At 49.4% G+C, this 13469-nt stretch overlaps 1 protein-coding gene across 1 annotated transcript in view; it reads right to left on the bottom strand.

Moving 5' to 3' along the window:
* Nucleotides 1-10261, bottom strand: part of LLGL2 (LLGL scribble cell polarity complex component 2) — a 33277-nt gene extending 23016 nt beyond the window's left edge. The window contains exon 1 of the mRNA XM_072112415.1: nucleotides 10104-10261. The gene's annotated coding sequence lies outside the window, so the exon portion shown is untranslated. The remainder of the gene's footprint in view (nucleotides 1-10103) is intronic.
* Nucleotides 10262-13469: the final 3208 nt, after the last annotated feature.

Here is a 13469-nt window from a genome sequence, read left to right on the forward strand (position 1 = left end):
GCAGTGTCCTGCTGATGATATAATGCGGCCCCCTGATCCCTGGGGCCCCAAGCAATTGTTTTACGGCTAAATCTGCCCTGGACTACAACCCTCATCAGCCACGTATGAAACATACCCAATGCTGGCGCCTCCTGTTTCCTATGTTACATCATTTAGAGAATGAGCTAAAAATGGACGAATTTTCCCAAAATAAAAAAAAAAGTTCCCCTCTATTTACACTACTCTGTGTATTGTCTGCATGATATTCCCATACAAGGAACGGCTGGTGGCGGAGGACGCCTCTCCTGACCATGTACGGCCGAGCAGTCCTGTTTTACAAAGGATTTGCAGTACAACAGATTTTGTAAAGCGGCTCATACTTAAAAAGTGAAATTCTGTCACCAAATAACATTTTGTAAGAATTTTTGGTAATATGGAAGGGGTAGTGTTCCTTCAGATGCCCCCATCTTCTGTTCTGTAGCACCTACCACCCTATTCCTGGTGTCATTTTAAAGAAAAGAATCTCATCTTTAAGAATACATCAGGTGGTTCTGTGATCTATGGAACCAGACGTACAAGAAGCTAAAGAAACAGATGGAAATTGGATATTTATCTGCAGCTCGCAATTCCAAAGAGATCTCCATCTGTCTGCATCTTCGGTTCTGCAGGGGGAGAGTCAATTCAGACAATGCCATTTCCAGTTTTATAGCACCTAGAAACATGCTGCTGGTGTCATATTAAAGATAAGAATCTCGTCTTTCAGATAGCATCAGGCTTGTTATTCTGTGATCTACAGAAGCGGAGATAGAGCCAGTGAAAGGAACCGACAAGAAATTAAATATTTATCTGTAGATCACAGAATCACAAGCCTGATGCAACCTGAAAGAGGAGATTCTTATCTTTAACACAACACCAGCAGCAAGTTTCTAGGTACTAAAAATTTTTGTCAATATGGAATACAGAATAAATTTTGTTTCCACGATTCGATTCTGTGTCACAAAAGACGATTCTGTAAAATACAAAATCTGGTTTCTGGTTCACACAATTTATTATGTAGGCACAAAAGAAAATGGTCTTTAAAAAAGGTAATTTCGTGACTATGGAATGTTTTTTTGTACATTTTGGGATCACTAAAATTCATCGTCCCGTATTCTGTGCAACACCCCATTGTATACAGTATACTGTGGGTGCTGGGATCATACACCCTGTGTGCACAGTTTCGCTCACGGTATGGCAGGGGATGGCACGGAGCCAGCAGCTCGCAGGTTTCTGGGTGTGTTTGCACTTTCAACAAGTGGGCGTAGATGCTGGGAGAAGCCGAGACTCTGTGTGACCTGCCGACTGCAGTGTTTTATGTGGAGAAGGTGCATTGCCCCATAACAACCTCCTCCTATTACACCGCAGCGTCTCCATTCATAGTCACACACTGCAGCGTCATACATAGAGCCCAGCGAGTGTTCACACGGCGGGAAAACCGTGCACACGCAGTGCAATCATCTGCAGAAACATGAGGCAGATCATCGCACCAATGCTACAAGCACGAATTAAAACGTCTGATCCATGCTGCAGGGGGAGAGTCAATTCAGACAATGCCATTTCCAGTTTCATAGCACCTAGAAATATTCTGCTGGTGTCATATTAAAGATAGGAATCTCCTCTTTTAGATGGCATCAGACTTGTTATTCCGTGATCTACAGAAGTGGATATAAAGCCAGCGAAAGAAACCGACATGAAATTGATATTTATCTGTAGCTCACAGACTCTCTTACCCATGTAGCCTCTAAATTTGACTCTTCTCGGGCAAATATAACTCTTCTTTGCTCATTCACACAATTTTTTTTTTTTTTTTTTACAGGTGAACTGGTAATAGTAGTTTAATGAGATAAAATCTGGTGACAGGTTCCCTTTAAAGGAGCAGCAGATAGCGTTAGGTAGTCACCACACTGCCAACAATGAAGGAGTCACAACAACCCAGCAACATCATTACAGTATGGTACGATGGTCACGCAGGGATCCCCTAGTTATATACAGGTATATCTATGATGCTTGGACTCCCATCATTCGATCTGTGTCAGTGATCGCAGCACAAAGACTAAATTTGACCTAAAAAAAGGGACTTCCTAGAAGAGAGCACCAAGTCGTAAATTGTTCCCAGAACCAAAACTATAAAGATGTGCAGCAAAATAACAGAACTGGACGCAGACAAGGCACGTCTGAACAGTAAGCAAGGGGCCAGCGCGGGATTTATGACTCCCGGCACATAAACCTGTCCATGCCAACAATAGAGAGGACGTAGCAGGGGATGAATGGGAAGTCGTGGCTCGGCGCAGGGTTCTGGGGTCGCTCGGGAGATGGGAGAAGAAGCCTCTGGACACATCAGGGTTAATCCTCAAATTGGCGCCTTCACATACAGAATAAAATACTCCGCAAAGAGACGATCACAGATGGCGCAACGTGATAGCATCAGGGGAAGAAAATAATATCTCCACCCCGGATCAGATCTAATCCAAGAGTAATTGATCCGTGCACGGACGCCACAGCGATCTGTGCGGACGCCAACCCCGTGCCAGGAGGTGTTACCCAACTCAGATTTAAGGCAGAATTTCCACAGCAAATCTGCAAAAACAACTGTGCAGAAATTGTGCAAAGTTTTTGCTACAATTTGTTTTTTGATCAAAATACGGGTGTGGAATTTCACGTTTTACGGGAAAACAGTGGGAAAAATTCTTTTTGTGCAAAAAAAAAAAATAAAAATCATTAAACAGAACATAAGAAGGTTCTAGAAGTTAAATTGTTATTCACTCTACGCAGCATGGGGGATAACAATCTGATCAGTCGGGGTCTGGCTAATGGGACCCCCGATCACGCGATTTCACATGCCTCCTGCAGCATTGTTCAATGTCTGTGGCTACTACATCACCATTTCTCATCAGTAGGTGGTCCAAAATCTACCATCAAAATCCATCCTGATAAACCAGGGACATTACTCATAGATCCCGGCACCGGGATTGTGGTAATCTTCTTATATTTGCTTCTGGGCTTCTGGGGGTGTTAACAGAGCCCCTGCATGCTGCAGCTTCACAGGCTGTTACACTGTCCCGACCTTTTTTCTGCCTGATATTCTCATTACAGAACAGAAGTTTCAGCACACAGGGGAAGGGATAGTGCTCTTGCACATGTGAACAGCCTCTACAGCACGGAGAGGCTCTGGTAACACCCCCAGGAGCTCTTCAGCACAATAATTAAAAGTTAATTTTAGAAGAAAGGAGGCCATGGATAACAAATATAAGAAGATTACCACAGTCCCGGTGCCTGGATCTATGAGTAATGTCCCTGGTTTATCTAGATGGATTTTTTTTTATGGTAGATTTCCTTTTAGATACTGTGCCAATCCATTTGATATAATGAACACAGGACAACCCCTTTAAAATCCACAGGACAGGTGCCAACATGCCGATTGTTGGGGGTCCAAGAAATGGGATCATGAAGAAGGGGTTAGAGCAAATCTGGTAGCGGTGTGTCTCTTGATGTAAAAAGGGAACCTGTTAATCTTGAAGACGTGACAGACAAGCTAGAAGTAGAAGTGTGAGAACGGAAGTCAAAGAGTTAAAAAAAAAAAAAAAAAAAAAAAAAACCAACAACTACCTGGCCCTAAATCCAGCAAAACCCCCTGCCGCCTCCCCCCCCCCCCACCCCCTTGGGCTTCCCAGCACGTCCTCCGACTGGCCCACTCCCATATTGTTCCAGGACTCATTACACGACTGACCAAAGTTCACCTCCGGACAAAATCACATCCCGGCTTCCTCCAATTACTATTATTAACCCTTACAACTTGGAGAGGAATCAGTTCAGTGAAGAAAAAGAAAAAAAAAAACTAACTTTCTGCTGCTCATTGCACATGAATGAGGCCGGTGGTAACCGGTGCACAACACCAGCGTCACATGGATGGAATGGATTTTACAACTTTTGTTCCGATACTTTCTGTATCAATTCCTCCCTGTCCTCAAGAGCACCTGTGTGCCATCACATGACCAGGGATATAACGAGCCGTGCACCTGTGTGCCATCACATGACCAGGGATATAACGAGCCGTGCACCTGTGCGCCATCACATGACCAGGGATATAACGAGCAGTGCACCTGTGCGCCATCACATGACCAGGGATATAACGAGCAGTGCACCTGTGCGCCATCACATGACCAGGGATATAACGAGCAGTGCACCTGTGCGCCATCACATGACCAGGGATACAACGAGCCGTGCACCTGTGCGCCATCACATGACCAGGGATACAACGAGCCGTGCACCTGTGCGCCATCACATGACCAGGGATACAACGAGCCGTGCACCTGTGCGCCATCACATGACCAGGGATACAACGAGCCGTGCACCTGTGCGCCATCACATGACCAGGGATACAACGAGCCGTGCACCTGTGCGCCATCACATGACCAGGGATACAACGAGCCGTGCACCTGTGCGCCATCACATGACCAGGGATACAACGAGCAGTGCACCTGTGCGCCATCACATGACCAGGGATACAACGAGCCGTGCACCTGTGCGCCATCACATGACCAGGGATACAACGAGCCGTGCACCTGTGCGACATCCCATGACCAGGGATACAACGAGCCGTGCACCTGTGCGCCATCCCATGACCAGGGATACAACGAGCCGTGCACCTGTGCGACATCCCATGACCAGGGATACAACGAGCCGTGCACCTGTGCGACATCCCATGACCAGGGATACAACGAGCCGTGCACCTGTGCGACATCCCATGACCAGGGATACAACGAGCCGTGCACCTGTGCGACATCCCATGACCAGGGATACAACGAGCCGTGCACCTGTGCGACATCCCATGACCAGGGATACAACGAGCCGTGCACCTGTGCGACATCCCATGACCAGGGATACAACGAGCCGTGCACCTGTGCGACATCCCATGACCAGGGATACAACGAGCCGTGCACCTGTGCGACATCCCATGACCAGGGATACAACGAGCCGTGCACCTGTGCGACATCCCATGACCAGGGATACAACGAGCCGTGCACCTGTGCGACATCCCATGACCAGGGATACAACGAGCCGTGCACCTGTGCGACATCCCATGACCAGGGATACAACGAGCCGTGCACCTGTGCGACATCCCATGACCAGGGATACAACGAGCCGTGCACCTGTGCGACATCCCATGACCAGGGATACAACGAGCCGTGCACCTGTGCGACATCCCATGACCAGGGATACAACGAGCCGTGCACCTGTGCGACATCCCATGACCAGGGATACAACGAGCCGTGCACCTGTGCGACATCCCATGACCAGGGATACAACGAGCCGTGCACCTGTGCGACATCCCATGACCAGGGATACAACGAGCCGTGCACCTGTGCGACATCCCATGACCAGGGATACAACGAGCCGTGCACCTGTGCGACATCCCATGACCAGGGATACAACGAGCCGTGCACCTGTGCGACATCCCATGACCAGGGATACAACGAGCCGTGCACCTGTGCGACATCCCATGACCAGGGATACAACGAGCCGTGCACCTGTGCGACATCCCATGACCAGGGATACAACGAGCCGTGCACCTGTGCGACATCCCATGACCAGGGATACAACGAGCCGTGCACCTGTGCGACATCCCATGACCAGGGATACAACGAGCCGTGCACCTGTGCGACATCCCATGACCAGGGATACAACGAGCCGTGCACCTGTGCGACATCCCATGACCAGGGATACAACGAGCCGTGCACCTGTGCGACATCCCATGACCAGGGATACAACGAGCCGTGCACCTGTGCGACATCCCATGACCAGGGATACAACGAGCCGTGCACCTGTGCGACATCCCATGACCAGGGATACAACGAGCCGTGCACCTGTGCGACATCCCATGACCAGGGATACAACGAGCCGTGCACCTGTGCGACATCCCATGACCAGGGATACAACGAGCCGTGCACCTGTGCGACATCCCATGACCAGGGATACAACGAGCCGTGCACCTGTGCGACATCCCATGACCAGGGATACAACGAGCCGTGCACCTGTGCGACATCCCATGACCAGGGATACAACGAGCCGTGCACCTGTGCGACATCCCATGACCAGGGATACAACGAGCCGTGCACCTGTGCGACATCCCATGACCAGGGATACAACGAGCCGTGCACCTGTGCGACATCCCATGACCAGGGATACAACGAGCCGTGCACCTGTGCGACATCCCATGACCAGGGATACAACGAGCCGTGCACCTGTGCGACATCCCATGACCAGGGATACAACGAGCCGTGCACCTGTGCGACATCCCATGACCAGGGATACAACGAGCCGTGCACCTGTGCGACATCCCATGACCAGGGATACAACGAGCCGTGCACCTGTGCGACATCCCATGACCAGGGATACAACGAGCCGTGCACCTGTGCGACATCCCATGACCAGGGATACAACGAGCCGTGCACCTGTGCGACATCCCATGACCAGGGATACAACGAGCCGTGCACCTGTGCGACATCCCATGACCAGGGATACAACGAGCCGTGCACCTGTGCGACATCCCATGACCAGGGATACAACGAGCCGTGCACCTGTGCGACATCCCATGACCAGGGATACAACGAGCCGTGCACCTGTGCGACATCCCATGACCAGGGATACAACGAGCCGTGCACCTGTGCGACATCCCATGACCAGGGATACAACGAGCCGTGCACCTGTGCGACATCCCATGACCAGGGATACAACGAGCCGTGCACCTGTGCGACATCCCATGACCAGGGATACAACGAGCCGTGCACCTGTGCGACATCCCATGACCAGGGATACAACGAGCCGTGCACCTGTGCGACATCCCATGACCAGGGATACAACGAGCCGTGCACCTGTGCGACATCCCATGACCAGGGATACAACGAGCCGTGCACCTGTGCGACATCCCATGACCAGGGATACAACGAGCCGTGCACCTGTGCGACATCCCATGACCAGGGATACAACGAGCCGTGCACCTGTGCGACATCCCATGACCAGGGATACAACGAGCCGTGCACCTGTGCGACATCCCATGACCAGGGATACAACGAGCCGTGCACCTGTGCGACATCCCATGACCAGGGATACAACGAGCCGTGCACCTGTGCGACATCCCATGACCAGGGATACAACGAGCCGTGCACCTGTGCGACATCCCATGACCAGGGATACAACGAGCCGTGCACCTGTGCGACATCCCATGACCAGGGATACAACGAGCCGTGCACCTGTGCGACATCCCATGACCAGGGATACAACGAGCAGTGCACCTGTGCGACATCCCATGACCAGGGATACAACGAGCCGTGCACCTGTGCGACATCCCATGACCAGGGATACAACGAGCAGTGCACCTGTGTGACATCCCATGACCAGGGATACAACGAGCCGTGCACCTGTGTGACATCCCATGACCAGGGATACAACGAGCCGTGCACCTGTGTGACATCCCATGACCAGGGATATAATGAGCCTCGCACCTGAGTGACATCACATGACCAGGGATATAACAAGCCGTGCACCTGTGTGACATCACATGACCAGGGACATACCGCGCCGTGCACCTGTGTGACATCACATGACCAGGGACCGGTGTTTATCCACAGGAAGTAAACAATGAATCTTCCTATAGAATGACAGCAAGCAGAGATATGGTTTTGCATAGGGTAATTATACAGAAAGTATATTGGAATAGCAATGTGTGGTCCATGCAGTGGTCCCTTCCTGGCCTCGGTGGTCCTGTGCCATGCATGTATATGCCACCATTAGCACAAGGAGGTAATAAGACCCTTAGGACCACCGGTGCATCGTACCGATACAAAAAATGCAGTCACATGGAAATCACCTAAATAAATGATGTTGTGAGACATAACAAGACGTCCCCAGAGCGGCATCTGACTATGGCGACAAGACGAGATGGTATATACAGCGAGGAGGAGGGATGTGTATCCTATGTGTAATGTTTACTCAGACCAGAGAGAGACTGCAGACAGGACACGCCAGAAAGCAAACAGCAGCGACCTATGGATATAGCGCATACACGTGGCGTGGAGCCGGGGGGGGGTCTATAGACATAGCGCACACACGTGGCGTGGAGCAGGGGGGGGGGGGGGGGGTCTATATACATTGAGAACACATATGACGTGGAGCAGGGGGTCTATAGACATAGCGCACAGCAGAGACTGATGCCTATAGTGCACATATATGTCAAAGAGGCCGACAGACTGATGACCCCCACCACTCCCCACCTAAATTTCTATATAAGCCCCATATCGGTTTCTTCCTATAGTCAAGTTCTCTGCTTGCTGCCATTGAATAGGAACCCTAGGGCTCATCACACATGTTGCAAAGTGTCACACAAAAAAAAGCTGCGCCTTATCCGCACTAGAGATCCTAATACTGGGTACCGAAACTACCAGCACCGCTACCAGATCGCCGAAAAGCTAGAGACTGGAGAAATAACACTACAAAGAAATCCAAAAACCAGGACAATGTCATCAGCCTGGAGGTATCAGCACATAGGTACAGGACATCATTTTGGTTGCCCCCCCTGTCGGCGGTCACATCCCCTCTACAAACAGATGCAAAGCAGAAGTCACCATCCCCGGAGGAGGTGGAAAACCTGACTATGTTAGGAGTTGTGTGCGTCTGCTGCAGACATGTAATGTAAACCATCAGGATGTATAATCCCGTCCTATAGACCATGCACGGAGCGCCAGGACCCCCCACTAGTTATGTACTTATTACCTAGAAAGCAGCAGCGTGTTCACACTAACCATCCCCAAGACGAGGGAGGAGAGAAGGACGAGGTGTTGTGCAGCTGACTTTAGTAAGTGTTCCCCAAGGACCGGAACCCGGGAGACGACTTCTACTAGAAAAACAAAGCAAAAAAAATGGTTCTCTATTGCAGAACGCGGCAGATTTGCACTAGAGGCGCGGTGCTCGGTTCTCGCCAGCACGGGGGTCCTGGGATCGATTTAAGGCCACAATTTTGTGACTGATATGTGATACAAGGAGCCGCCGGATAACATCATAACTAGAGATAAGCGGACCCGAGGGCCAGATTCTGCGTTTCCACGTTCGGCTGCCCAACCCAGACACAAAGCTGGTCTGAACAGCCGATCCGGTAAATTGACGCAACTATCAACTCACCGTGGTGATGCTGTTTCGGGTCAGGGGGCCAAACCCCACAAGGGGATCCACTCATTTTTAATCAGAATTCTTTTTAGGAACTTCCTGTGATGTTTGGGCTCGCGATGCTGTGACCCGTCCGTAAAATCCATCCAGTACGTGATTTAGGATTTACGGACTGAGCGCTACAGTCAACACCGCGTTGTAACAAGTGCAGAATAACAGCACAAATGCTTCTTAAAGGGATGACCCCGTCTCCCTGCCACTGATGCGGGCGACGGCTCTGATTTAAAGGGGTCGTTCCAAAGTTCCAGGTTACCCCCCCCCCCCACACACAGCACAATTTTGCCTAAAACCATCATGTAGTCCACTGTAGTAGTCGCATCATTTATAGGGGGGGGGATACTGAACCCCCTTTATCAGCGATCAGTAAGTTACCCCCCCTCGTCTGAGGTCATAAGGTAACACAGAACCCTTTAAAGGGGCGCACTCACCTCTCCCAAACACTTCCGAGTTACCAAATCCTTCTGTTATTCCTCCTGGTAATGCATGGGAAGTTTCCCAGGGATCGTCTCACTTCACCCAAATCAGAGATGACCATATCAGTGTCCAGGGGACACACCTCCCCCCGATCTGGTAACGCCCAGTTGGCAAATTATTCATGAATTTCCCAGAGGAATAACAGAGGGTCGCTAGAATTTTAATAAAATGCTGATATTCTGAGGGAAGTGCTGGGAATGCGGGTGGGGGGGACCCGGGGGGGCTCTCTATACCCTGCAGGAGTTTTGGGGAGACTCCTGACAGGAAGATGTGACTGAGCCCCCAGCACACACCTGTTACACGTACAGAGGCGGCCACACCCGGGCACCCAGAGCTCAGCCCGCAGCGGGCGCCCCTCACCCCTCAGCACCCCCGGCCCCGCTTCCTCTCACCTTCCCCGCGTCCAGCAGCCGCTCCAGAACCTCGTCCCGCGGGAGGCGCCTGGGCCGCAGCCGCTTCCTGGTTCCCTCCGGCTAATTACATATTCATGACATCCCCACCGGTGCCAACCAATAGGCGAGCAGACATCCCGCTTCCCAAGCCACGCCCCGCGCGATGGCTGACGTCGCAAGCCCGTAGACCGGCCCTTCTTCTCATGAATAATGTAACAGGTTGCATTTCATTGATCCATCCGCGCACCTGGCTTCACCTGAGGCGCGGTACGTGGATGGAACCGCCCGTAACATTGCGCGGGATAGAAAAAGAAATCCCTGCTGTGGGCGCCATCATGTCTATGACCGGCTCAACTGGTGGTCGCACAGTCCATCAGAAATACTTACATCACTAATACGTCTGCTGAGGATTAAACAATAAAAAAGACGTTATAAATAAAAATTAAAGGAGTTGTCACTTGCAATGTTTGGTCAGAAATATGTCAAAAAATAAACTTCCAACATTCACCTTATTGACCCCATAAACTATTATATCATCGCTTCACCTTTGGCTCACCTTAGTTTTGATGTCATTTGGACATGACAATGTGACCTTAGTGATGTCCCGGTAGGGCTCTGTTCACACATTCCGTTTGCATTGCGCTTCAAAACGCAACCCAGTCAGAAAAGGACAACGAGCATTGCTTACATGTAAAACACTGGGTGCTCGTTACTGATTGTGCACATTTCTGTTGAACCGCAAAATTTGTTTAGGGCCAAGACCCTTCCCGTTCCATCTGGATTTTGTTTTGAAACGCAACCCTGCTCTTACTGCTTTGTCATTGGTTACAGGAGAATACTACAGATGTTCTGCTTATATGTTTTTGGTGCAGTGTTTCAGGAAAACACATTCAGTATTTCTGGCGCACGTTCTTCATGAATCTGGCGCCCCCTGCACTGCTCCGACGGCACACTTCTGTCGGAGTCTGCATGATAAATCTGGCGCACGGTCCGACTGTGCACTGAAACGCCCTGTTTAGTAAAGAACACAGCTTTGACACATATGTGGCGTGGACACTGCTTAAATACCTGCGCAAGTCTGACAGAAAATGACAAATCTGACAGAAAAGCGCACATACATCCCCCATATGGTCGCATCGAAGCAGCCAAATTGTGCCCCAAAATGTCAGGCTACCTGCACAAACGTGTGAAATACAAGTGGTCTGTGGTCTGTTTGTTGCCCGTGAGTTGTCAGTGTGAGGGTGCTTTCACACGATGCGTTGTGTCACGTTTTTTGACGCGTTTTTCCACTGGCTTCAGCCTTGATCACATGATAAGGTTACATTGCGTTTTAACAGATGCAGTGGAAAAGCAATGTAACCTTATCATGTGATCAAGGCTGAAGCCAGTGGAAAAACGCGTCAAAAACGCATCAAAAAACGCAACGCATCGTGTGAAAGCGCCCTGAGGAGATGAGAGTAGACGCGGTGACCAGGTGGCAACCAAGGGAAGCAAAAATATAATGTGCAGTTTGGTAGTTGGGTCTTCACTAGGGCCATGGACACTACATGTAGAAAAACATGGGGATGTGCACCAGCTGCTGAAGCAACAGATAGGGGTAGAAAAGTGGAGTAAAAGGCATTCAAAAAGTTGAAATTCCTGGCACATATGCAGAAAATTGCAACTTTCCCCCATCTTTTCCAACCCTCACGCCACTTTTTAGAAAAATGACAGGAACATGAGTGCTCCAGAGAACATTTCAGAGACATCACTGTGTGTATTATCCTGTACTGTGACATCACTGTGTGTATTATCCCTGTACTGTGACATCACTGTGTGTATTATCCCTGTACGGTGAAATCACTGTGCTTGTATTATCCCTGTGGTGTGACATCACTGTGTGTATTATCCTGTACTGTGACATCACTGTGTATATTATCCCTGTACTGTGACATCACTGTGGTATTATCACTGTGCTTGTATTATCCCTGTGGTGTGACATCACTGTGTGTATTATCCAGTACTGTGACATCACTGTGTATATTATCCTTGTACTGGGTCTTCACTAGGGCCATGGACACTACATGTAGAAAAACATGGGGATGTGCACCAGCTGCTGAAGCAACAGATAGGGGTAGAAAAGTGGAGTAAAAGGCATTCAAAAAGTTGAAATTCCTGGCACATATGCAGAAAATTGCAACTTTCCCCCATCTTTTCCAACCCTCACGCCACTTTTTAGAAAAATGACAGGAACATGAGTGCTCCAGAGAACATTTCAGAGACATCACTGTGTGCATTATCCCTGTACTGTGACATTACTGTGTATATTATCCCTGTACTGTGACATCACTGTGTGTATTATCCCTGTACTGTGACATCACTGTGTGTATTATCCCACTACAGTGGCATCACTGTGAGAATTGTTCCTGTACGGTGAAATCACTGTGCTTGTATTATCCCTGGGGTGTGACATCACTGTGTGTATTATCCTTGTACTGTGACATCACTGTGTATTATCCCTATACTGTGACATCACTGTGTGTATTATCCCTGTACTGTGACATCACTGAGTGTATTATCCCTGTACTGTGACATCACTGTGTGTATTATCCCTGTACTGTGACATCACTGTGTGTATTATCCCATTACAGTGGCATCACTGTGAGAATTGTCCCTGTACGGTGAAATCACTGTGCTTGTATTATCCCTGTACTGTGACATCACTGTGTGTATTATCCCTGTACGGTGAAATCACTGTGCTTGTATTATCCCTGGGGTGTGACATCACTGTGTATATTATTCTTGTACTGTGACATCGCTGTGTATTATCCCTGTACTGTGACATCACTGTGTGTATTACCCATGTACTGTGACATCACTGTGTGTATTATCCCTATACTGTGACATCACTGTGTGTATTATTCCTGTACTGTGACATAACTGTGGGCATTATCGCTGTACTTTAACATCAATGTGTGTTTTATCTCTATACTGTGACATCGCTGTGTGTATTATCCCTGATCTATAATATCCTTGGGGCCTGATGGTCAGTAGTTACCCCCTTGCAGTAGCCATACACTGTCTATAATAAGACTTGTCCTAGATTTTCATCGATTGGACACCAAGGCCCATTTTTACAAACTCAATTTACCTATTAAAGTAAATGGGACTGAAAAAAACGGCCCACAGACCAGGCGGCCATAGCATAGTAGATAGTGACATTATCTGCAATGATGAGATCACAAGTGCCGCTCGCTGTTGGTGACACAGGTGAATGGTATTTCAGGGTGTAGCCTCCTTTACATTACACATAATCCCAGGTTACATAATCTACAGATGTCACAATACACAATACAAGGCCGCTGTATGTATGGAGAGAATATCCCC

This window comes from Engystomops pustulosus, chromosome 6, assembly GCF_040894005.1.
Source record: "Engystomops pustulosus chromosome 6, aEngPut4.maternal, whole genome shotgun sequence".
Taxonomy (NCBI): domain Eukaryota; kingdom Metazoa; phylum Chordata; class Amphibia; order Anura; family Leptodactylidae; genus Engystomops; species Engystomops pustulosus.